Source organism: Chinchilla lanigera, unplaced genomic scaffold (assembly GCF_000276665.1).
Source record: "Chinchilla lanigera isolate Chin_1 unplaced genomic scaffold, ChiLan1.0 scaffold00056, whole genome shotgun sequence".
Lineage (NCBI taxonomy): Eukaryota > Metazoa > Chordata > Mammalia > Rodentia > Chinchillidae > Chinchilla > Chinchilla lanigera.
Genome location: NW_004955457.1, coordinates 8,883,696 through 8,893,975, shown reverse-complemented (window position 1 = coordinate 8,893,975; position 10,280 = coordinate 8,883,696).

The following is a 10,280-nucleotide window of genomic DNA, read 5'->3' as shown; positions in this document are numbered from 1 at the left end:
TGCTGTGTGTGGAAGCCGTTTCTTTCTCTCCCAGTACTGAACAATAGACTGGTTTCATACTATGTCACCAGATTCTCAGAATCTGCTTTTTAAATTTCTTCTTTTTAAAGATACAGTTCCTAGAAGAATTTCATAAGGTTTAGTATGATAATGGCAGCAATGCTATTACACATGACCTTCTCTCCGATGCTGTACACATTTTTCAGGCTTGCAGACCATGCTGTGTAGGAGGTGTGATCATCACCAGTGTCCCCATTTCATAGATGATAGTACTAGAGATGGCACAGGTGCCAGGCAGTGGAGCCAAGATTTAAACCTGGGAAACCGGCTCCATGGCTGGCCTCTTTGCTACTCAGATGTTGCCACCTGGCAAATCACATTGACGATGGGGATTGCTCCAAATTTTGCTATAGCTTGAACATTTTTCTCAACTTTGGAATAGAGTTGAACCTTGAAATTTCAACAAACTGTGAAGCACACTGGAATGGAATTTTTTTATTTTTTGAGACAGGGTCTCACTATGTAGTTCAGGCAGGCTTTGAACTTACTATGGAGCCCAGGCTGGCCTCGAACTGAGGGTTCCTGTGGGTTCCTGAGGGTTCCTGTCTCACCCTCCTGAATGGTGGACACCCGGCTGGAATGGAAATTTCAGAAAAGACTAAATGCTGTACAGATTTAAATGTACATTAAAGTCCAGCTATACATGACAGCAAGACCCCAGGACATCACAGACTCAAGGTCAAACTTGCTGCTGTTGAAGCTACCTCTTTCATGGAATGATGGGGTAGAATGCAGTGTTCAGCATAACTTTTTCTTTTGTTTTTGTTTTGTTTTTGAGACAGTCTCCCTATGTATTTCAGGCTGGCCTTGAGCTCACTTTGTAGCCCAGGCTGGTCTCAAACTCACAACGATCCTCCTGCCTCAGCCTCCCAAGTGCTGGGATTACAGGTGTGTGCCACCATGCTCGGTCAACTTCTCAGAATAAGGTGTAACTACATATTCTAGTGCCTGTTTTACCATCAGCAATTACTGTCTTATTTGGGAGGACTGCTGTCAACCTAGGCATTCCTTCGCCTGTTCCTAGGAAAGACATGAAAGAAAATCTTAGGGCAAATAAATTTTGGCTATCTAGTGATAGGGTTTGGAGTTTTTGTTTGTTTGGCTTTGTGCAATTTTGAGATAGTCTCCTAGTACTGTTCTTTTTTTTTTTTTGGTTCTGTAATCAAACTCAGGACCTTGCGCTTGCCAGGCAGGTGCTGTGTCGCTGAGCTCTATCCCCTGCAAGATAATCTCATTATATAGCCCAGGCTGGCCTCAAACTCATCGATGCTCCTGCCTCAGTTTCCTGAGTGCAGAGATGACAGGTGTGTACCATGATGTGTCCCCCTAGTGATATTTTCTTCTTTTCCTCTTTTTTTTTTTTTTTGGTCTTTTTGAGACAGGGTCTCACTATGCAGTTCAGGTTGGTCTGGAACTCACTTTTGAGGCCAGTCTGGCCTCGAACTCACAATGATCTTCCTGCCCCACCTCCCTAGAGCTGGGATTACAGGCATGCACCACCATGCCCAGCCTATTTTTCTTTATTTGAAAGAGAAAAATAAAATTTCAAAAGAAGATAATAGGGTAGCACTGGTTAATACATTGTGTATTGTTATCTTAGTTACTCAGAGTACAAGATACAGGCATTGTCTAAACAGTATTAGCACAAACCTTTCTTTTCAATGAACTAAGAGAAATAAGTTTATCTTAACTATCATATATATATATATATATATATATATACACACACACACACACACACACTTTTTGTTTTTTGCTTTTCCCTTTTGTCCTTGCCCCCATCTCAGTTTGTCTTTCCTTTGGAACAGTTTCTTCCCATTTTACAATATCTGTTGTACATTTTGGATCTTATTTACTATATCAGCTTCTCACAGTAGGGAGACAATATGATGTTTGCACATGTGCATCTGGTTTATTTCACTTATGAGTATGATCTCGAGTTGCATACATTTACCTGTAAAAGTCACCAGTTTATCCTTCTTTATAGTTGAGTAATAGTCCATTGTATAAAAAGACCACATCTTTTTTATCCATTCCTCAGCTGATAGGCATTTGGGTTGTTTCCAAGATCTAGCTATTATAAATTGTGCTGCTGCTGGGCATGGTGGCACACTCCTATAATCCCGGCACTCAGGGAGGCTGAGGTAGGAGGATCATTGTGTGTTTGAGCCCAGCCTGGGCTACAAAGTGAGCTCAAAGTCAGGCTGAACTGCATAGCAAGATGTTTTCTCAAAAAGACAAAAAATGAAAAATAGATAAATTGTACTGCTATAAATATGGGTGCATATACATTGCTGTGGTACAATGTTTTTAATTCTTGTGGGAAGATACCCAGCAGGGGAATAGCTAGATCAAATGGAACCTCCAATCCTAGTTTTTTGAGGAATCTCTACACTGATTTCCACAGTGGTTGTACCAGTCTATACTCCTACCAACAGTGAAGAAGCGTTCCTTTTTCCCGACAGTCCCTCCAGCATTTGTTATTGGTTAATTTCGTGATAATAGCCATTCTTTCCAGGGTGAGATGGAATCTGTGTTGTTTTAATTTGCGTCTCTTGAGTGACCAGTGATGTTGGACATTTTTTCCTATGTTTATTTGCTGTTTGTATTTGTTCATCTGAAATGTGTATTCATCTCAGATGCCCATTTTTGGATTGGGTTTTTAAACTTGGGAGGTCTGATATTTTTGAGGTCTTTATATGTTCTTGAAAGTAATCCTTTGTCAGAGGAACAGCTAGCTGGCAAACATTTTTTCCCACATTGTGGGTTGTCTCTTCACTCTTGGTGGTTTCTCTTGCTGTGCAAAAGCTTTTTAATAAGATGGTGTTGTTGATTCTTTGTGATAGGCAAGCTGGGGATATAGCTCAGTGGCACAAGCGCCTGCCTGGCAAGCGCAAGGTCCTGAGTTTGATTCCCGGTACCCCCCCCCCCAAAAAAAGAAAAAAGAAACTGATTGGATTCTTTGTGATAGTTCCTGTGCAAATGGGGTTTTAGTCATAAACTCTTTGCCTGCACCAATGTCTTCAAGAGTTTTGCCTATTCTATCTTCCAGCAGGTTTAATGTTTGTTTTAATATTTAGATATTTGATCCATTTTGAATTTAGTTTAGTGCATGGTAAAAGATATGGGTGCGATTTTAATCTTTGGCACAGGCAGAGCCAGTTTCTCCAGGGCCATTTATTAAAGAGGCTATCTTTGTTCCAGTAAATGTGTTTGGCACCTTTGTCAAAGATAAGGTGGCTTAGTATGTCTGGAGTTGTTTCTGCATTTTCTAATCTGTTCCATCGATCTTCAGGTATGTTTTTGGTTTTGTTTTTGTTTTTTTGGGTTTTTTTGGCCAGTACCACTGTAGCTTTATACCATAATTTCAAGTCAGGCTTGGATTGTGATGTGCCTGGCCTCACCTTTGTTGCCCAGAATTGCCTTTGCTGGGATTACAGGCATGCACCACTATGCCCAGCTACCTGCTTCTTTGTTGTGCTTTTAAATATTTGTGTTTTTAAACCTGAACCTTCTGATGTTAACTCTGATTCTTAGGCTTGAGCCCAGCATTGGTTAGAACAAGCCAACTGCTCACCCATGAAATAACTGCTAACTTTTCCCTGTATCTGTTTTTGGGTACTCAACAGATTTGTACAGTTTTATCTCATTCTCCTAAAATCACTCCAAGAAGCTGGGCATGGTAGCACAAGCGTGTAAGTTTTTCTACTCCAGGCCACTCAGTATAGAATATTTTCATATTGAAATTCATAAATATTTACCAACCATGCTTTGTATTGTATTGTATTGTATTGTATTGTAGTCTCTTTAGAGATACGGTTTCACTATGAAGTTCAGGGTGGCCTTGAGCTCCCTTTGTAGCCCAGGCTGGCCTGGAACTCACAGCAATCCTCCTGCCTCAGCCTCCTGAGTGCTGGCATTACAGGTATGCGCCACCATGCCCAGCTCATCAACCATGCTTTTTTTTTTCTTAATTTTAAAGAAAAAGAAACAAAATTCCAAAGCAATATAATAGGAGGGTAACAGTGGTTAGTATACTGCAAATTGTTATCTTTAAATTAGTTACTCAGAGTATGAGATATAAGCATTTAATTGTCCAAACAATATTAGCACTTAACCATGCTTTTTAAAAAGCCCTATATATTGAAATAATTAGCTTGGCATGGTGGCACTCACCTGTAACCTCAGCACTCAGGATGCTGACACAGGAAGATGCCACAAATTCGAAACCACCCTGGGCTCCATAGTGAGTTCAATGCCAGTCTAAACTACATAGCAAGACCCTGTCTCAAAAATAATAATAATTTAGAAAGAAAGGATTTCCATTTACATCCATATTTGTACAAATCTGAAATTTGGGAACACCCAACAAGAAGGAATATTGTTCGAAATAACTGAAAGTTTTGGAAGAAAATAGAAGGTGAAATGTAAGATGTTATATAATGAAAATATACATAATCTAAATAATCATCCGCATTAATTTATACTATAACGACGGTAAGTTTATCAGCATCTACATGACTTCCTATGATAATTACTGAATTCCTAAGTGATCTTTGGGTTGTCTATCCACAGATTTAAAGAAACACTGGATGACATCCTAAAGAGTGAAGAACTTGTACAGCATAACAATAGAAGAGGCTTAGTAGTCAACAGCAGAGCACAAAACTGTGTGGGAATGAGTGCTTCCCAGTGGACATGAACTGCCAGTGTTAAGATGGTGAACAAATGGGAAAAACTAATAATTATGATTGCCAGAAGAGTAAGGATGATACAGTTAACTGGCATTAGGAACTTACCTGATTACTGATCACATGGCTTAGTAACTGAAGGAAGGTCTTGCTGGTAGTGAACTCATCATTTAGAAAGGTGAGAAAAGGGTGAACAACAACTTTAATATATTAGTTTGGTAGGGACATAAAGGACAGAGAAAGACTGCAGGCCTTACGACAATGATAGGAATTGGCATCCAGCATCTTCTGGCCAGTCACATATACTGTGCTGTACTGGGGCAGAGCCTGTAGCAGAAAGAGTAGCTTCCCGACCACTTACCTGTGTGGCTGTACTGACTGGGCAGTCCAGCCGATGCACGCGGTTAGGGAAGTACGCACACAGAGAAAGGCGCGCCCTCCCTTTCTCGTTAGTAACAGTCTCGTTAGTAAAATTCCTCACCTGGTATCTCCACCAGTATCTTAGTGCCTGGGAAAAGTTAGCAGTTATTTCATGGGTGAGCAGTGGGCTTGTTCTAATCCATGTCGTGCTCAGGCCTGAGAATCAGAGTTAACATCAGAAGGTTCAGGTTTAAAAGCACATTGGAGCTGGGCATGATGGTGCATTCCTGTAATCTCAGCACTCAGGAGGCTGAGGCAGGAGGATCACTGTGAGTTCAAGGCCAGCCTGGGCTACCTAGCAAGTTCAAGGCCACCATAAACTATGTAACGAAACTGTCTCAAAGAAAAAAAGAAAACCAAAAACACAATGAATACCACCCAGGATGTAAGATGGAAGAGATATAGTCCTTACCTGATACCCTTCACTGTCAAGCTGTTACAGTTACTAGCAGTTCGCTGTGTTAGAAGCATAAAAGCTCCTAACATCTTCTTTGGTAGTTCATCTTGCAGAAAGGGGTCTGCCCCCTTTTAGGGTGTTTTTTATTTTCTCTCTGAAAATTGCCTTACTTGCACATGTATTTACTGGATTAAACCACGAACACGAGTGGAAGAACCAACTCCAAATCAAAAAGTTCACAGTGGGATATGATGTAGATTCTCAGGAACAAAATATATTATTAAAAATTAGTAGCTATCTGTTTTGGGGCACTTAACAGATTTGTACAGTTTTATCTCGTTCTCCTAAAATCACTCCAAGAAGCTGGGCATGGTAGCACAAGCGTGTAATTCCAGTACATGGGAAGCTGCAGCTGGAGGATCCTAAATTTGAGGTCAGCTTGGGCTACATAGGGAGTTCAAGGGCAGCTTGGATTACATAGCAAGACTTTGTCTCAAAACACAAAAGCAAAAAGAAAAATATGTCCTAAAGTCCCATTTTTAGATATGAATCGTACCAGTTTTACCAAAGTGCAACATACTTTGTAAGCCAAGTTCAAAAAGAGATGTGCAGTCAAAGTAATTTTTTTAGTCAAATTTTGAGTAGATGTTTAATCACTTATAATACAAGGGATGGCGATGGTAGTTACACCTTGTAGGACATGCACTGCACATATGATAGGAACAGTGAGGAACGTTGTGTCATAGGTGGGTAGGGAAATAAGATCAACCCGCGCTTTTTTTCTTTTTTTTTGGTCTTTTTGAGACAGGGTCTCGCTATGCAGTTCAGGCTGGCCTTGACCTTTGTAGCCCAGGCTGGCCTCGAACTTGTAGTTGGGAAAGCTACAGAAAAGCACTTGTTCTACTACTTAACATTGTCCGAGTATTGATACACCTCAGATGGAGTCCAGGTTGGCTCAATTAAAAAAAAAAAACAGAAAAATTGGAGGCTTGCAAAATTTTTCTTGAGAAAGAGAATGAAGTAAGTCATACTTTACTATTCCTTTTGACTTCAACACTGTTCCCAGAACTTCTGGCATCAAAGATGCTCCATTCCCAGTCAGCAGGGCAAGAAACACAAAAGGTAATTTTAGGTGAATTTAAGTTAGGTAAGTTGCAAGAAATTATACTTTCTTTTTAAAGCAAAGTGGAAAGGTATGATTCACTCTAGGAATTTAATGCAGATTTAACTGTAGAAAAACTGGAAAACTCATAAATATGTGGAAATTCAACAGGACACTGTTAAGCTTCCATTGACTCAAAGACAAAATCACAAGGGTAAGCAGAAATATCTTCAGTCAAATGAAAATCAGAACACATCATGCTGCAACGTACAGGGTGCAACAAGAGCAGTACCAGGAAGGACATTTACAGTCACGAACAGTCACTCTAAAAAGATCTAGCAGAGCATGGTGGCACACGGCTGTAATCCCTGCACTTGGAAGCTGAGGCAGGAGGATTGTTGCGAGTTTGAGACCAGGCTGGGTTACAAAGTGTGCTCAAGGCAAGCCTGAACTGTATAGCGAGACCCTGTCTCAAGACAAAAAAATCAAAAATCGTGAAAAGATCTCAACTGGGCATGTTGGTACACGCTTGTAATTCCAGCACTTGGGAGGCAAGAGGATCACTGTTGGTTAACGTAATGAGACCCTGTCTCAAAAAAAAAAAAAAAAATTACATACCCAACTTTTATGCTTTGAGAAATAGGGAAAAGGACAAAACAAGCTTAAAGAAAGAAGAAAGATGAGAGCAGACATAAATAGGGGCTAGAAAATGATACGGAGTCAGGTATGGTGGTGCATGCCTGTACAGTGATCCCTTACCTATCCCAGGAATTACATTCTGGAGACCTCCACGATAGGTGAAAATCCGTGAAGTAGTGGTGTTATATTATTTTATTATTTTTATATATGCTAAGGCTTTATAAACCTTTCCCACTCTCTTATTAACGTTTCCCTCACTCTTATAACACTCCATATGCCCTTAAACACAGGGAGAGATGCTGAATGTATGGCTACACTGCAGGAGAGAAAATAGATGCTATGGTCACTGAGCCAATCATCCCCCAGGATACAGAAGAGAGTGCTGTGGTTGGTTGCCTTCCATACTATCAGCCAATAGTGTGCTATGTACAGTCTCACATTGGCAAACTTGCACAAGTGATAGTGGTGTACATTTCCATTGTGTACAGTACGATGTTTTTTTATCTGCTGATGAAATGCATACTGTATTTTATTTCAATTTAATATTCTTTTAATATGTTTGAATTAACATTTTTTATATTTTTGTATTGTTTTAAATTTTTTAGGAAAAGATAATTAACATCATAAATATTATATAGATACCTATATACTGCAAAATCCCAAGATATAGTGAAAACTGCATGATACAGAATTAGATTTTATTTTTAAAAACCCATGATACAGTGAAGCCACAATAAGTGAACTGCAATATAGCGAGGGACAACTATAATCTCAGTTGTTTTGGGAGGCTGAAGCAGGATTGTTGCAAGTTTAAGACCAGCTTGGTCTACAAAGTGAGCTCAAAACCAGCCTTAACTGCACAGCAAGCTCCCATCTCAAACAGATTAAAAAAAAAAAAAAAAAAGAAGAAGGGAATACTCAAGAAGGGTGGAACCACTCAAGGACTTCTCCAAGTAAGGTATTAAATTAATCCACTCAGGAATGAGATGCCTAAGGCTATAGACTTTATCTAGTTGAGGTTGGATGGAGGCATCCTTGGCTGTGACCTTTTTTTACCCTTTGAGGCTTCATGGTTTCACCAGTCATTACAGGCCTCAGTAGGGATCAGTGACTCACAGAGGTTCACTGAGTCCACTGCCCATCTCCAGACAAGGAGCCTAGGCCTTGGACAGACTCACAAGTAAACATGTTAAGCCAATTGGTTAATTTAAGTCCTGCTCAGAGTTGCTTCGTAGTGGTCTCCATCACTGAACTATATGGTGAGACCCTGTCTCAAAAACAAAACAACTGCTTTTTTGCAGTCTTATAATTAGCACCAAAACCATGAAAAAGAACTTGCACTGAAATGTAAACTAGTGGCATTTTGTTTTAATAATATATTTCTTGATTTTTGTAGTCTGATTCAAATGAACAACTCTGATTCAATGTAAAAACTGAGTCAAAGAAAAAAAAGTCAAAGGCAAGGGTCTCAGCTCTATCCTATATACAACTGGAGATTTATCCCTATACTGGGTATAAGAGCAATAGAGTTTGGTATATGATGAGAAAATCCCTGAAGGGTTAAGTTGCAGGAATTTCATTTTATGATTTATTATATGGTCTCCTTTTTTCTCTGTCTCTCCTTATTACTGTGATATATATTACAGGATCTATCAGGAGAGCTTGTCTCCCAACAGCCTTCCATGGTGGTGGTTTTGTCTTTCCACATTTCCTCCCCGAGGGTCTGGGGGCTGTGGGACTGGCTTGACCAATGAAGTACTGTGGAAGCTGTGCTCTGCAACCTATGGTAATTAAATGACCTCCCTGCTTCCTTCCTGGTGTCTGGTAATACTGGACTTGGACAGCCACCACCCTGGACTGCTGGGGAGTAGAGGTGTGGGAGACACCCGCTTCCAGTGTGTTGTTCCAGCCAGGAGCCAAACAGGCATGAAGATGCATACGGGAACCAGATCCTTTCTCCACCCTTGATATCCCAATCACCCATGGCAGAGGGTAGGGAGGTGGCCACGCTCAGGGAGCAGGAAGAGCTGCCACCATCCCCACTGCACCCCTTCCCTACTGCAGACCCACAGAATCTCGTGAACAGAGTAACGGTGCTGTTGTTACACCACTGTCTTGGGGGTTGATTTGAAAAGCTAACTGGAGACCTCCTCTTGGAGCCTTTCATTAGATGGTCACCTAGCTCAAGGCCTCCTCTCTTGCAGGGAAATGTAAGTCCTACCTATGGTGGCTGAGTAGAAATGATGGCATTTCCAAGCCTTGTCAATGCGGTGTTAAGTGCTTGTCTGCTCACTGTCCTCCTTCCTCACTGGCTGCCACAGTGAACAAAGGGAGCAGGTACCAGAGACCCACAGACTGTTAACTATGGCCAGCACGGGTCAGATTCCAGGACGCAGACTGAGCAGGTTAGTGTGCAGGATTCTGAAGGAGTGCTGAGGGTCAACAACTGTGTGAGAAGTGGATGAAATCAAGAACGGGCAGAAGGAAAGCTGAATTCCTTATGATGTTATTATGTATATCTAAAATGTACCAAGAAAAAGCAGAGATTAAAATAAAAAAAGTTGAGTTGTAATGCAGATTCACCAAGATCCTCAGCCAACTGCACAGAGAGCGAGTACGTTCCTGCAGAATTGTCCCCCGTGGCTTGGAATGGCCAGGCCTTTCTACCCCACTGTATACTGTTTACCTTGGCATGTGTTTCTTCATTGTTTTTCTAGGTAGTGGTAAAGGGGGATGTGTCTCACTATGTTGCCCAGGCTGGTTTCAAACTTCTGGTCTCAAGTGATCCTCCGGCCTCAGCTTCCCAAGAAGTTGGGACTACATGCATGCACCACCAAATTTGGCTTTTTTTTTTTTTTTTAACTTTTTATTAAGGGCTGGGGATTTAGCTCAGCGGCAAAGCGCCTGCCTGGCAAGCACAAGGTCGTGAGTTCGGTTCCCGGTACCGGAGAAAAACCAAAACCAAAACCAA